The following is a 16,022-nucleotide window of genomic DNA, read 5'->3' as shown; positions in this document are numbered from 1 at the left end:
CGTTCGGGCCTCCCCCAAATACGCCTGATGAAAGTCACTAACAAGAATGAAAACGCTACCGTGGCTTTAGGTTTTCGCGAGGAAATCTTTTGAAAATGTAATTTGAAACAGTTTCCAGGTCGTGAATAGTTGGCTTGTGCTTGTATAGTGTTAGTGATAATCCTTTTGATACAGCAGTTTATCTCATGTGGCGGTATATCTCAACTTTGCTAATCCTGCTTTATCTGCTACATGTTTTCATCCAACTAGTGCGTTTGTGTTTACTGTTTACTGTAAAATGTACTAAATTCGCTTTGATTGTATGTGACATGTAACAACTAAGTTTTGTTAGTTCAAATTTTAAATAAACCCATTATTGTCCCACTGTTGGGCAAGGGTCTCCTCCCGTAATGAGGGAGGGGTTAGGCCTTGAGTCCACCAAGCTGGCCAAGTGCGGGTTGGGTTTTGCTATATTCTATTTGTCATAGTCTGTCAAACATAGGTAAAGACCGTCGTATGAAAAGGAGCTGTTTATCAACGCCCGAAGAAGGTTTCTGGGTGCCCCTAGAGTGAATGATGACAAAATTCAAAACCTGATAAAAACTCCTCTCAGAATAAATGGATTTCCACATGAAAAACAGATATTCAGAGCAAGCAAATTTAGTGTGGTTTACAAAGTCGTTTTCAAATTAGTATTGATACATTCATGTCTCATAAGGAGAGGTCCATTGATCCATAAGTGGAGTGTATCTGTTTATTCATGACGTCATAGTGTTATTGCGAGCGAGATCAGATAATACTCGACAGTAATGAATACTCATGAACGCAGCGCAAAGAATGCGCCGAGCACATCATTTTGTTGATTACGAGTAAATCCATTCACAATATTTTTATGTTTGTAATTCATTTGGCTTCAATCGCAATAAATAATTCCGGTCGAATACAAGGAACATTTGATATTTGTACAGTAGATATTAATAAATAATTTTATCAGTACGATTTAAGATGATTTTAAAAAGATTGAAGGTAGGTTCCAAATCAAACTAATATACTTACTATTTGTTACAAGTTTAACAAAAAGGTTCGTCGGAACAATTTCCAACGGCTAAAGTAACATCTGTACACTTGAGCATTGAACTACTAAAAACTATACTATCTTATTAACATAAGTATTCAAGTAGCTCTTTAAATCATTCACAATGTATAGTACCAATTCTTTGTAGCATTTTCATAGGCCTTAATTAAATGTTAATGAGATACATTACATCATTAAGTCATACCAGTTATTATAATAAATTAATACAATTAAGTCGGCAGTAGAGTCTTATTTCTGTAACCTCGAAACCTATGAATAAGATTACTATATATTACAACATCACAGTCCTCATTTTGTTTCTTTTCCTTCTTCTAAATAAATTGTAAGTAATGTAGAAGGCGAGAATGTAAGCAAATGAAAAAATGAAATTATGTTGTGGCACACGACTCAAAATTAACACTAATGTTAAAGAAAGCTTAATTAAAGTATATAGGTGAAGTCAAAACTAATTTATTTGTTAGTGTTCGGAGTACACATTTAAATAAATATAAAGCTTGCATGTGAAATTTATTACATTTATTATTACAATCACAAATACTAATGCGATTCGTAATAAGTCTAAGTCTATGGTACCGTTTATAAACAAAAAAAACATATTTCTCTTCTCTCATTGTGGCATTAAATAATTTCCATAAAAGTTCAACGATAAATATGTAAACCAATGATAGTTGAAAGTAAAATAATCCGGAATTTATGAGCACTTTCAGTATTAAATACGGAATCCATAAGAATTTTTCGATATTGGAATATCGAGGACCAAAGAGGAAAGAGGGTAAACAATATTTCTAGTAGTACCGTTGCCTGGGTATCGAGCTAGTTAAAATTATTCATTGAAGTGTGAATAACGCGCTTTTATCTATAGAAGTAATACTGTAATATTAATCACGCCGTAGTAAAGTCGGCTTTCAAACGTATTTTGGAAAATGGCACCATTTCGCTTACAGAATTTCAGATAACGACGATACTTTAAAGGTATCAAAGAATTTATTGGAAGTCGTTCTCTATTAGAATTTTTAGTCGAAAGTGTAATATCCCCCAACTAAATGTTGGCTGCTTATCTTAACCAAAATTTCAAACCATGATTGTTTTAAGAACCTATTTCAGCAGCATTGTGAAGATTGTATAATTTAGCGTTTAAATTTAATAACTCACGTCTTCATGTATTCATACTTCAATAGGCGTACGTCAATACAATGGTAACAATTATCATTAGCGTATTTATAAAGCAAATGAATCTCTGAAGATTATTCTGTGCAATTGTTAGACAATTGAGGAAAATTGTTTCTCGTAAATTGAGACTTGCTACTGTTTTTCTTTAAGTCAATAGGGTAGTAGTTTGTTATGCTATGGTTCTATTATGTGTATTTCAATAATGAGGTTGCGAATGTTGCGATTGTCTTACACGCAAAAGTGATATCTTATTTTTTTAGCAATAGAAGATTTATGATCACGTAGAACACACGTGTATCCGAATATCATACTTCCGGATGTGTTATTAAAACAACAAGAAATATTTTAGCAACGAGTATAATTCAATCCTAAGGAAACATTCGTCTATTTCGTAACATAATAAAATATTACGTACTTTCAAATACTGAAGTGTGACTGTTACTGAACACATTCCACGTGTAAGAAGATTGATGACGAACATTAGGTTTCTTAAATAATGTTTTGTAAATGTTAAAGGTAGATGGAATATAGTTTAATACTGCAATATGAAGTAATGTCTGGCTGTATTTATCCGAATATTGATGATGCTTGGTTCATGTATTGAGTTCTAAACAAAACAGAAAGTTTAATAGACAATAAATCGTTGTGAACGCTTTCCCCGAACAAACTGTTGGATGTACCCCAATTTGTGTAAACCACACAGTAATTCCGGGTTACAGTGTATTTTGTGTTGGTGAAAACTGTTTTGAAATAGAGTGTAATGTGAATTTTACTATGAAGTATATTTTATGTAAAACCCTTCTGAGAACTGTCCTCTCTTTTAATAGATTTACTTAACTTAATCAAACCTTAAGAGCGTCCACAGGCACAGCCTATTTCTAAGGATGTTAGTACAGATACAGTTACTACTACTGATAATATCGCCTAGATATACCATTACTTAAATATTTAAGTGGATGCCATTGCCCACCCTTTTAAGTAAACCCTTCTTACTACACCTGTCTCAAATTTACTTCGATGGCTATTCATAGCGGGGATCAAACGCCGGAGCTTCAAATATGAGGGATGAAAAAACATAATTTATACTAATATTATAAAGCTGAAGATTTTGTTTGTTTGTTTGAACGCGCTAATCTCAGGAACTACTGGTCCGATTTGAAAAATTATTTCAGTGTTAGATAGCCCATTTATCGAAAGGCTAAGGCTATATATCATCACGCTACGACCAAAAGGCAGAGTACCAGTAAAAATTTTACAAAAACGGGGAAAATTCTGACCCATTCTTTTATGTGACACAAGCAAAGTTGCGCGAGTCAGCTAGTACCTTATATATAATACGTAATAGGTACATACGTATCAACATACCTAAATGAAATTAAATATTTATCGTGTCCCAAACTTCGTATATAATTCTTACGTATTTCGCCTTTTCGCCATTCCAACTTCATATTTATTCTCTTTATGATGCTATATAAGAAAATTCTTAGTTATCTAACTTTTCGACTTCTGTTAGTTCTCGCTACGGCCAAAGTCCATTTTCCTAATAATTCTTTCAGATTACTTTGTTGGATACCTACTTATATTTGTTATGATATCTGATATTTAAGAACAAGCGTAACATTATTACACAATTCTCGGAATATTGTAATGTAAAGTCAATGTATTCTACTATTCTCTGAGGATATCGATGTCATGAGACAAGGAAAGCTATAAACTAATGAAATAAAACTAGCAATACTGTAAAGGAAATAACAGCTGGTTCAAATCTCAAGTGCGATACTTCCCGTGCCATTAAACAATACTTAACTGTAGGTATTACTTTTTATTTTTTTTATCTCACATCAATGAGTTGTTTTTTTTTATTTTGTTACTGAATTCCAACCATTTTGTCGTATATCGTCTGATACAACGCATACTATATTTTTTATTACCGTTATAAATTTTATAGCAGTCGTGTAGACTCTTATGTAACTTTATAGGATGGCTAGTAAATATTATATGAACTCAATGCCAGGTCTAACAAATATCGTCTGTTTATTTAAATCAATTTGGTTGTCATAAAAAATGTATTACCTTTTCTAAATATAATAAACGTAAAAATATTTATTTTCACCTTGGGTGAGTACTTAGAAGGCACAAAAAAATCTACACTGCGGCTAATAAAAGCGTATGCATTTTTACAAAAAATATGATGCCCAAAATTATGCAAAAAATGCAATATAATATTTTTGATAACGGATAACGGAGTATCAGAAAGCTAATTTTGAGTTCCAAAGATGCTCGTCAAAGCAGTTTTGATTCCTTTTTTGTCATAAAGGGTCGTGAAGTAACCCGTTTGTTTGACCACACAGCGAACATCCTTAATGGTATAAAGGTTCATTCACAACAACATGACATCGCCATCGCACCAAATCACATCGTACTTACGGTCGCCATGCGTTGTCCATTACCCAATCAACGGTTGAAACAAGATATTCCACATACTTACATCTTACGTTTGATGATAGAATGAAATATAGACACAAAAAATAAAGAAAATTATACGTAAGCTACTTAAACAGTTTCCATTTCCTAAAAAATCTGTAAACCTACTAATAAAATAAAACCATGAAGTCTTAGAACTACGTATAATCTAATCATAAACGTGCGTAATAAAAATACAAGAGACAACATAGGAATAAAATTATGAGCACTTAAGATGTCGTCAAAAGTCAGAAATCAGAATATTCCTTGAAGATTGAAATAACAGGAATGACAGGCATAAAGGAAAATAGTCGGGAAAATTGTTTCTGTTTTTAATATTTTGACGTTAAATCTCATGAGAGAATACATGGGTTAATATTACATCATATACGTATTCTTCTATATTTGTAAGCACTGTTAAGGCTATGTTGTCATATGTTTTAGCTTGTTTAAAATCTAAGAACTAAAGGTACGGCAATTTAGTTTCATTCGCCAAATAATATCTTTACTGTTAGTCGATAAGTTAGCCCCATGAGATATAATGATTGATTGTACTCTATATGAGCAGATTCACTCTACATTATAACAAGTAATCTCAAATGTCTGCAAAAGAAAATATAAAAGTTTCATGGACGTACTTTAAGATACTTGGTCCATAAATTCGAATTAAATGAATAAAATCATGCACAGCTCTATTGTAAAACAAATTACCATACTATACACGAAATATCACGACATTCATTGATCAATAAAAGTTTGACACTCAAATATTCTTTATTCAGAAACAAACGGTTATATTCATATTGCAAATGATTTAATATCGATGGTATACGTTGCGTGTTGTACGTATACCAAGGTATTGAATAAGAAGAAAACCTGCAAGTTAGCAGCTGTAATTATGTTTCGGATTGCGTATGTTTGATCAAATGTGATCGAACATGGAGGGGAACGGATCGTATCGAGCGTTGAGACCGTGTTTGTTTATTCGGTATGCCATGAATATACGACGTGACAATTACACGCCGAGCGCAGAAATTCTTACCGAAACAGTGTGGCTTGATTCTTTTTTGACTTATTTTTCTTTGTAAGAAGGGATTTAAAATTCATTATGTATCTAAATAATAAGTTTTATGAAACAGTAACACGATTTTGTTGCCTTTGATTAATTTGAGTTTCGAACTTTTTTAATTTAACATTTTTTATACTTTGTGATTTTTTGTCTCCCTAGCCTTAGATTTTTTAAACCACCACATATATGAGAGTCTTATATGAGGTCGCCTTAATCTGTATCGTATTTACTTAGTCGGCGTAGGTACGTAGGTACGTATCTAGGAAAATTAAGTGTTTGTTTTTCATGGAAAGGAGTCTGCGGTCTAGTCTCCAAGGAAACAAGGTAACCTGTAATCAGACCGTGTATTACTTCGGTCTTGCTCCCTTTTCTGTATAATATGTAGCATAAGTACGGTTATATAATGATAATTGTATTTAATTTACCGAAAGCCAAAATCCAAAGAAAAAACTGAATCTTGAAAGTAGTCGCTTTTTTACCAGAAGGGGTTTAACGTTTCGCAAGTAATAGAGTCACATTTTATGAAGAGAATGCATGTTTACCTCTACACCGTTCCATACAAAAATGGTATCGTATGTCATAAGGACGTATATTACGTAGATATGAATCTCCTTCACACCAATATATCTATAAGAATATGTGCTATGTATGCAGCAATATTGCGTTTACACTTTTTTATGGTTCATTTATTGTTATTTTGGGCACAAGATAGTAAATCCTTCTGTAGGTCGCGTCCTTTCGATACGTAAAATTATGTTTTTAAGAGGTAATTCAATATAATATATGTTTTGTGTCACGTCGCGGCTACGAGTACTTAACTTTATTTTAAAATGTTTGTTATATCAATCTACTATTATTAAGCAAATGTCAAGAAGTATAACAAATGTACTGTACAATTTTTTCATCGTAATATTCTGTCTTATAAATAGCATGCCTGTTAGCATGGAAAGCATTAATACAAATAGCTTTAAACTACCGTCTTCCCGATCGATAGTGTAAACGTTATTTACTTGTAAGTAGAATACATTTGGGAAATGTCGTGGGGCGTGCAATCAATTGTTCCCTTTCACTTAAACACAAACATTCCTGACACTTCCTCAGTACATACATAATTAAGTAAAAATCCTAAACTTGGATTGTTTGTTCGACATCGTCGTCAATTCGAACAACACTCCTCGTGCCCAATTCGTTGAATAAATTATTTAATTTGAATACTTTACTTTCCCCCACCGGTCCTCAGTTCAAATTGATTGATTTTAACGCTTACGTTGACAATTCAGTTCGGATAGGTTGAGAGCATAAACAATGTAATGCCTTGAAATTTCACCAAGTCTCTAAAATTAAATATATGATCTTCCGGTTAGTAAACATTTTATGTCACTAGGTTTATAGACATTAATTACAGTTACCAATATGAAACAGTATCTCACATTTATAATATCTATCTCTATTTATATATCATAAAACCCAGAGATACCTGTAATGACGGAAAACGACAAATCGTTATCGCTCCAGATTAATCTTAAGCCCGCATTAAAATTAAAATTTATATTTCCATCTACGATAAATTTATTATGACATCCTAACTTAATCCTTTTAATGGTTCTTCATATTAGGTCGGGAAAAAGTCTTATCGCATTATAGTATGTATGAACTTGTAATAAAATCTTTTCTCTAGACAAAAAACCCGATATTTGGGTACCTCATGAGTTCACTGAAAGAAACCTAATGAACCGTGTACTCATTTGTGATGCCAAAGAGATTTTATTACAAGTTCATAATAATATACATACTATAATGCGAAAAGACTTTTTCCCCGACCTAATATAACTACTTCGTATAGTGGTTAAGCCCGTGAATGTTGGTCGTACATTCAAGAGGTACATTTTCCATGCACGACGGCACACAGGATGCATTTTACTGCGTGCGAAAATATAGGCGGCCGTGTTAATAGTTTTCGTCGAGGTGAGTTATAGTGGAGCTATGGCAACAGTAAATTGTATAATACATTTTATCTGGGACAAACTGGGAGCAGGAATAATTTTGGAAAATAACTTGTTAATGATAAAAGTAAAATTTCTTCTTCGAAAACAGTACTCAACGTATGTGGTTTTTCTTTGATTTAAAGAATGTTTAGAATCATAGTCAGCATTAGCAATAAGTTTTCTGTAATTTTGTCAGAGTCATAGCTTCAAGTTTTCTTTTACTGACATATTGACCACTTCACGTACGGAAAATATGACCTCGAGCTCTTAACTTTTTCTCCTACAACATACTTAATGGAGCTCTCTCCAAGCGGCAAAAGATAAATCGATCAATAAAGACAATACTCGCACTATGAAAGCGCTCTCAATCATTTACTCTGCTGCCCAACAAATCCAATATTTTACCTACTTTTGATTCGATTTTCCGTATCTATTGGAGCCGATAAAGCCCACTATTAATCATATGGAAAGCAATAAATACGCCCGCATTGCCCAATTCGTCCTGCAATCCCTAGGGATTGATGTCCGTTTCGACCGGTACAATTGCAATGTAGTGTGGTCCGTGTATCAATACGAATGGACCTACTATTTCGTCTCAAATGGATAGGGTCTTTAGAAATCGTAGGCATTGGGACTACAACGGAGCTGTGTGTAGTCCTCGTAGTCATGTCTCTAATAATCCTGGGAGCTGTGCACTGTATTCATTTGTATTTATTTATTTCATTTCATTTCAGATTCGATAATTGCTATTATTCAAATCAACTTAATATGGTTTTATATTACATATTAGTACTTTGCTAATTTTATTACAAAATAATATAAAATTATACCACTGTTTTAAGATAATGGCGAAAGTTGTGAAATGTCAAACCTGATTTTCCTTTTACAAACTTTTTTATCTAAACACTTTCATTAAATAGAGTTCTTTGAAGCTTAACTTTGTCATATTATTATATTTCTGAAGGTTACTAACTAAGTAGATCGAAAATAGAACTTCGTATAAACCTATTTGTAATACTTATTTAGAATAGCTAATAAGTAGAATAGTTTTACATATATACATTACTGTGAGTTAGATAAGGGTGCGTCACGTTGCATTGTGCCTGAAAGTTGGTAATACGATAAACATAAATCACAAAGGAGTCGGATTCAGATTTAATATTGCTTAGGATTTTTTATTATCGTTTATAGTATTCATTCTTAGACACTGGAAACCTATTTATTGTCAATGACATCACTACTGTTTCAATACTTCAGCAAATGTGAATTAAACGCGAAACAAAGCACTGAACACTAGAATAAATAGAGTTTAAATATTATTTGTTAGAATGGACCATTTCCTTGTCATTGTTTCAATACCTGGTACAATACAAGTGTTATATAAAAACACAGGTAACTATTAATAGTGACTGAAAGCTAGAAATCCTTACATCCTTATCATATGATGCCTTTATTTAGGTGTATTTGTTTTATAAACTCATAAATCTTTATATTGAATATGTGGTTAATAATTTCTATTTGCATGTTTCAAAGCATAAATTTCAATTTCGTACATACTAGTACATTTAAATTTTAAACTAAATAGCTGAATTCATTAAAGCCTTAATAAGCTTTAAGAAATTCTAAAACATACGAACATAAATTGAAATCAAATTATTCTTAGAATTTATTTCAGCTAATTTAAAATTACTTTTGAGTTCGTTGACATTATTTGAATGTGAGGTAAATTAAATACCGATTACTTTTTGAGGCTAAACAGTAAGCCTTGACGACTCTATGTGATATTCATGAATACGATATGTCATCATGTTACAGACAAGTTTTTTTATCCATACTAATATTATAAATGCGAAAGTAACTCTGTCTGTCTGTCTGTTACTCAATCACAACCAAACTGCTGAACCAATTTGCATGAAATGCGGTATGGAGATATTTCGATACCCGAGAAAGTACATAGGCTACTTTTTACCCCGGGAAAATGACGCATTGCGATGGGAAAATTCAAAAAGTGGCGGACGAAGTCGCGGGTAAAAGCTAGTCATGTGTGTATGTAAAGTTCAAGGAAACAGTAACGACCTAGAATATTAGATGACACTGTCGTATAGGAAGTTTACTTTGCCTAAACAATCTATACATGTGTAAGAAACAAATGTTAATATTTACATAAGTTCTTCTTCTCGTCCTCAAAGTACCTCTCTTCAGTTTTCTCTTAAAAAATATGAACTAAAAACCGGATCTACTATCCGCGAAAACTCCCACGTCAAAAGATTTCTGGAGTAAAAAGTGCCACCCCATGTGATAAACTACGTTCTAGTCTACCTGACTGCTATCAAAATCTTGTTTGTATTTTTGCGTTGTTGAGTAACAAACATACATCCAGCCATCCAAACTTTCGCATTTATGATGTTAGTTGAAGTAAGATAACTCATTCTAGAAACAGTTTGTAAGGAATCGTTTCTGCGTATGGGCACGAATATTCTAAAAATGTCTATTAATCACACCTTGGAGAAACAAGCATCCATTTAAGGTAAGCGCCAGTAAGCACTAATACCGTTAACCGTTAGAATGAAGTTGAAAACGTTGTCATCTAATTAATAACAGGCTCAGAGGCGCAAAATAATGTTATTTATAAATAGATAAAACCTTATTTACGGTTGCCTATATGTCAATATTCACCCAACTAGCACACAAGCTGCTTATACAGTCGTTATACAGCCTGATAGTTGCATAAGAGTCGTTCAAATGCTGTACAATTCTCTATAAGTTGTATACTAGCTATTTAAAAAACCCTTTAACAGCTAGGCGGGACAGTAGCCGTTTAGTAGGAAACTAATGACTTATAGTGATATATGAGCATGTAATTGCATCGCTAGACAGCCTAGGGAAGTATAACTGAGTTAATGGAATCTTCTATAACACCGTTAACTGTATAAGGGGACTTTAGGAGATAAAGGAGTTTAAACGGAGTTATGCGTTGCGCTTATAGCGCTCAAGAGCGTAAATAAGCTTTTTGTAATGCCTTAGGTTCTATAACAGATTTTTTTAGGGCTAGTGTATTACTCATCTATAAAAGAGTTGCGTAGGTCTTTAATAACGCCTTGAGCGTTATATCAGATATTTATATGGCTTCTGTACGGCAAATAGATGTATAAGGTGTCATTCGAAACATTTTTACAGCCATGGGGATTACAGAATTATGTTAAGCACCTAAAGCGCTATAACCGAGTAATATACCTTTATACTAAAGCTTAAAATTATTATCATAATATATTTACATAGGTGCAGTGGTGGTTCTGTCTGTCAACTGGTTTTAAAGAATAAATAAAATAAATAAAATAAATAAAATAAATAAAATAAATAAAATAAATAAAATAAATAAAATAAATAAAATAAATAAAATAAATAAAATAAATAAAATAAATAAAATAAATAAAATAAATAAAATAAATAAAATAAATAAAATAAATAAAATAAATAAAATAAATAAAATAAATAAAATAAATAAAATAAATAAAATAAATAAAATAAATAAAATAAATAAAATAAATAAAATAAATAAAATAAATAAAATAAGTAAAATAAATAAAATAAATAAAATAAATAAAATAAATAAAATAAATAAAATAAATAAAATAAATAAAATAAATAAATAAAATAAATAAAATAAATAAAATAAATAAAATAAATAAAATAAATAAAATAAATAAAATAAATAAAATAAATAAAATAAATAAAATAAATAAAATAAAAAAAATAAAAAAAAATGATTTTCAAACTATTTTAATATTCAACGACTGACCCCTAAAAGTACGAGTAAAAAGCTGGTGTGCGACCAAAACAATTATATTGAAGCACTCCTATGCCACAACTGCAGAACCTTGAGGTCTACAACAGCAAACACTAGAGCCTTTGTACAGCTTAAGGCGCTAGAGCAGATGTAACCAACTCTGAGAGCTGCTTGATCGAGACGCCATTATAGCATTTGGTAAACATATTTTTTGAGGTTATTACGATCTTTTGAAGATCATATAAATCTATAGCCTGGTAACGTTAACATAATTAAAATCATTTTTATTACCTATAACCCTAATTAAATTATCTGTAACCCTCAAAGTCTTATTTATGTTCAAAATACAATTTCCAAATCCACATATCTTTATAATTTTTGCACTTAAAACTGAATATTTTGAGGGCGCATGAAAATATTGACGATAATATACATATATATTGACAGCAAACTGGAACTCGCACTTTCATATCACGTACACAAAGAAATAAAAGCGATAGACTACTTGTTATTTTAATAATCCAATCCGTAAAAATAAAATGTCTCCTCATTTGTCACTGATGATTCATTTTAAAAAAATATATTTAGTTTACACCATAATAAAGCGACCATATTACTAATTTAGAGCGTTAGCATTTATAACCGTTACACAGTAGCGCTAAAATAAGGTAAAGGTGGTATAATCGCGCTACAAGAGCTTTTTCGAACGCTCGTGGCGCTAACCACCTCTGTACAACAGCTGGTAAGCGCCACGAAGCTGCGAAAAAGCTCTTGTAGCGCGATTATACCACCTTCATCTTATTTTAGCGCTCCTGTATTACTACTATACTACGTTCTATTATAATTACTATTTACGACCACTGTAGATCCAATTTAGAGCTATAAGCTGGACAGTATGGGCCTATTTGACGCTACAAGAGATCTGTAGCCGCTTATAGAACCACTATACTTCTTACTAAGGAGCCTAAGGCGTTATAAAAATCCTTTAACCGGCCATTGTGCAGCTTGTTATAGCGCTTGTGTGCTAGTTGGGCAGATAAAATGAAGACTGAGCTTTCCCAAGACGAAGTTCAGCATAGAGTGAAGTGGTGAAGAGAGATTAGGTTGACCTCGTACAAAGCTAATAGCCTAGGATTGCTCTGGGATTCGTAGTATGGAAGAGAGAGAGAGAGAGTGAACTAGAATCAAAACGAGAATCTGTTAAAAAATGTTACGGTTGTCAGTTAGTACATTAACTTGTTCGAAGAAACCAACAAGTTGTGACATGTGACATAAAAACAGTAATTTCAAATATCGATACAAGACCCAATTCTAACCAAAAATATCGGAACCAATTCAACAATGCGCCTGTGTTCTCCACAACGAAGGCGTATACAACTAAACTTGAATCAGGTCACATCCCTAAATAGTTAACTCAAATTCCGAGGCCCACATTCGAGAACAACTTGAGCGTACTAATGAAAATCTAGGAGGACCACTTAATCGATACTAGAAGTTTCGTGTTCTGCCGACTTCAACCACGCAGTTTGTGTCTGACACAATTTCCCATAGGATTCTTTCACTTTGAAGCCATTTAGCAGCCACAAACAGACTATATCCTTAGAAACAGATTATTTTTAATACTTAGGTATTTTTTTTAGAGCAGTGATAGCCGAGTGGTATAAGTTGACACCTCCCACGCAAGTGGTCGCATGTTCGAACCCGAGGCAACACACCAATGACTTTTCGAAGTTATGTGTGTATTAGAAATAATTATCACATGCTCCAACGGTGAAGGAAAACATCGTGAGGAAACCTTGCATGCCTAAAATTTGTTTAATACATTTATTGAGGGCATGCAAAGTCCCCAACCCGCACTTGGCCAGCGTGGTGGACTCAAGGCCTAACCCCTCCCTCATTACGGGAGGAGACCCTTGCCCAGCAGTGGGACAGTAATGGGTTAAATTTATTTTTTATTTATTTATTTTTTTACCCAAGCATTATAATATAAGCAATTTACGAACATACTCTGACAGACAAAACTCGGTAATAAGAAGGCTCTCTCTCATCGTATGGTTAGTGGTCAACCTAGTGTCAAAGAAGCCGCCCGAAGGCCTTTGACATGGCTTATAAGAAGGCTAACCCGATAAAATATAGCATTCAATTCGTAGCAAACAGTCAGCCCAGTCGAAAATTCACGCTACAGAATTCAATATTGCTACCTGAAACTGGTTAAATTTAGTAATCCATTTACATAGTATAAAACTTAGTCTTTCAGCGCTCGACTTTATGATGGACTTTTACAAGCGAAAAATACTAATCTCAACTTTTATATTACATTAGTGACTAGGTACCAAAATGAATAAATTTCTTCATTTTCAAGGCGAAAATAAAAATGAACTTGAATTTTATAGAAAGTTAAATTAAATTTTAATGAGTATCTAGTTTGGTGATTTAAATTAAAGTTAAATAATTATTTGTGTAGTTTTGAATAGTTATGTTCTTTATTTAGTTTATTAAATAAATATGATAAAAAATCAAATAAATCGTTGGATATGGACATAGAATATTCACCATAACAATTGCAGGCCAAACGCTACTATAACTTCATCGCGTAAGTAGTACATAACTAGAATTATTTGAAAGGTAGATACAATATTTTCATATATCACAATAATTACAGCCAGTGGTTTCATGCTAAGTTAATCTCTGACTCAAATCGTATGTTAGAAATCCTCTTTGGAAAGTTAGAAACTTCATATTTCTCTCATATTATATAGACAACCGAAATACAAAATATTTCATATTTAATACGAAACATGAGAAATAGCAACATACTTACATATTAAAACAGGGTGTATTAGTCTGTCAAACTAATAAACCTACAAACTTAATGAAAGCCACAATGGAATTTAAACATCAATCTTCCCTTAGCCCTTTGACATTTATTCGGTTCTTGTCAACGATTTCACGCCCCTTCGTGTCAATCTGTCGCCCCCAATTTCGGGGAAAATGTCCCATCCGCTAATTTTCTCCCCTGTTCTGCCAAACTTATCGACTAATCAATTCTAAATACGAGTTCAGTAGTGAACCTTTCATTATTATTTCATAAGCCAGTCAGATTGGTTGTGATTTAATACTTGGACTAAAGGGCAAAGGTCTCCGCAGATTGCGAGCATTTGATATAGACTTTTTGCTCTTCTAAATTCCGTTCCAATGAAAAGAGTCCTGTTGACATTTGCTTTGCTACTACGTTTTCTACGTTTAAGCTGCGTTTGTACAAGTTGTTGTTTTTATTTGTGAAGTTTACGACGTATATAGTTCAAATCACGTGAGAGATGCACGCGATATAGCTGTTAATATTGTCCCACACTGTGTACAAAAATATCGCAGAATACAATAATGTAAGACGTCTTACAGTGATTGCATGTTTGTGCTAAAAAGTGCTCAATTTCACACGCCCTGTATGTGCAAATATAGATAGTACGTGATAATTACCATGGGAGATACGAATGAGTGATACAAAATTATGAGCAAATATTATAGCTATGGGTGAGAAATAAATTACTTCTAAACTCTATGGTTTGATTTAGCCTTTGATATTTTTAATTAGATTGTTAACGAACTTTTGTCCCCGTTAATGATGTTTTTAATGATGTAGAAGTAGGATTTGCAATTAATGAAGCGGCACGGACCCCAGTTTTTTTCGCGAAGCAATAAAAAATAATTGTTTAAGTTCAAAGCTTCGGAATTTCGAATTCAGACTCGTGGCTTAAAAAGTTGGTAGTGTTTCTTAGAATTTTTCCATTCTTCATTAAAATATTTTTTATCGTCTTTAATTAAATTTAGTGTTAGGAAAGTAAAGTAAACAAATCATATTTCTTGTTTTCTGTTTTCTTAACAACATTGTTTTTGTTAACAAGCACTTTTATGAGTCAAATACGTTTAACGCTCATATTTTTTCAAAAGAATACATTTTGTATTGTAAGTCCAATGTATCTGTCAAAATCGAATCTTAATTAATACCAACAATATAGTTCTAACTTACTTTAAAATGTAAGTTAGCTTAGAGATAACTGGAAAGTGAATCCGTCTTTGTCCAAACCAATCTGATAAATTATTAGTTGGAAAGGCGGAGGTCGTGGACTAGTTAAGTTTACTGATCGATTTTGCAGTTAAGCATCAAACCTGCCAATCAATGGACAGACTTTGTTGAATTGTATGCAAATTAAGTTTAACTGTCAGTTCTGAAGGCCGTCAATGGTTAAACCGCCAGAGGATCTTAATGAATTAATTTGAAGGAGGATAAACAGGCCATGTCTTTGCACAAAGTATGCCATTTAACTGAAACAGATATGAATACACAATAATTATATATGTTATTAATATTTATTGACAAACTTAAAGAAGATAAGATTGGTTTGCGTTTAGGTCGCCACGCGAATACCATTTAGTCGGGAGGTCGTGGGTTCGATTCCCATACGGAGTAATTAT

At 32.6% G+C, this 16,022-nt stretch overlaps 1 protein-coding gene across 1 annotated transcript in view; it reads left to right on the top strand.

Annotated features, from left to right (window-relative positions):
* The window catches only part of RapGAP1 (Rap GTPase activating protein 1), a 276,369-nt gene that overhangs the window by 1,254 nt on the left and 259,093 nt on the right, over positions 1-16,022 (top strand). The gene's annotated exons all lie outside the window — the stretch shown is intronic.

Source organism: Anticarsia gemmatalis, chromosome 16, assembly GCF_050436995.1.
Source record: "Anticarsia gemmatalis isolate Benzon Research Colony breed Stoneville strain chromosome 16, ilAntGemm2 primary, whole genome shotgun sequence".
Classification (NCBI taxonomy): domain Eukaryota; kingdom Metazoa; phylum Arthropoda; class Insecta; order Lepidoptera; family Erebidae; genus Anticarsia; species Anticarsia gemmatalis.
This window is presented reverse-complemented; position numbering and strand designations above follow the sequence as displayed.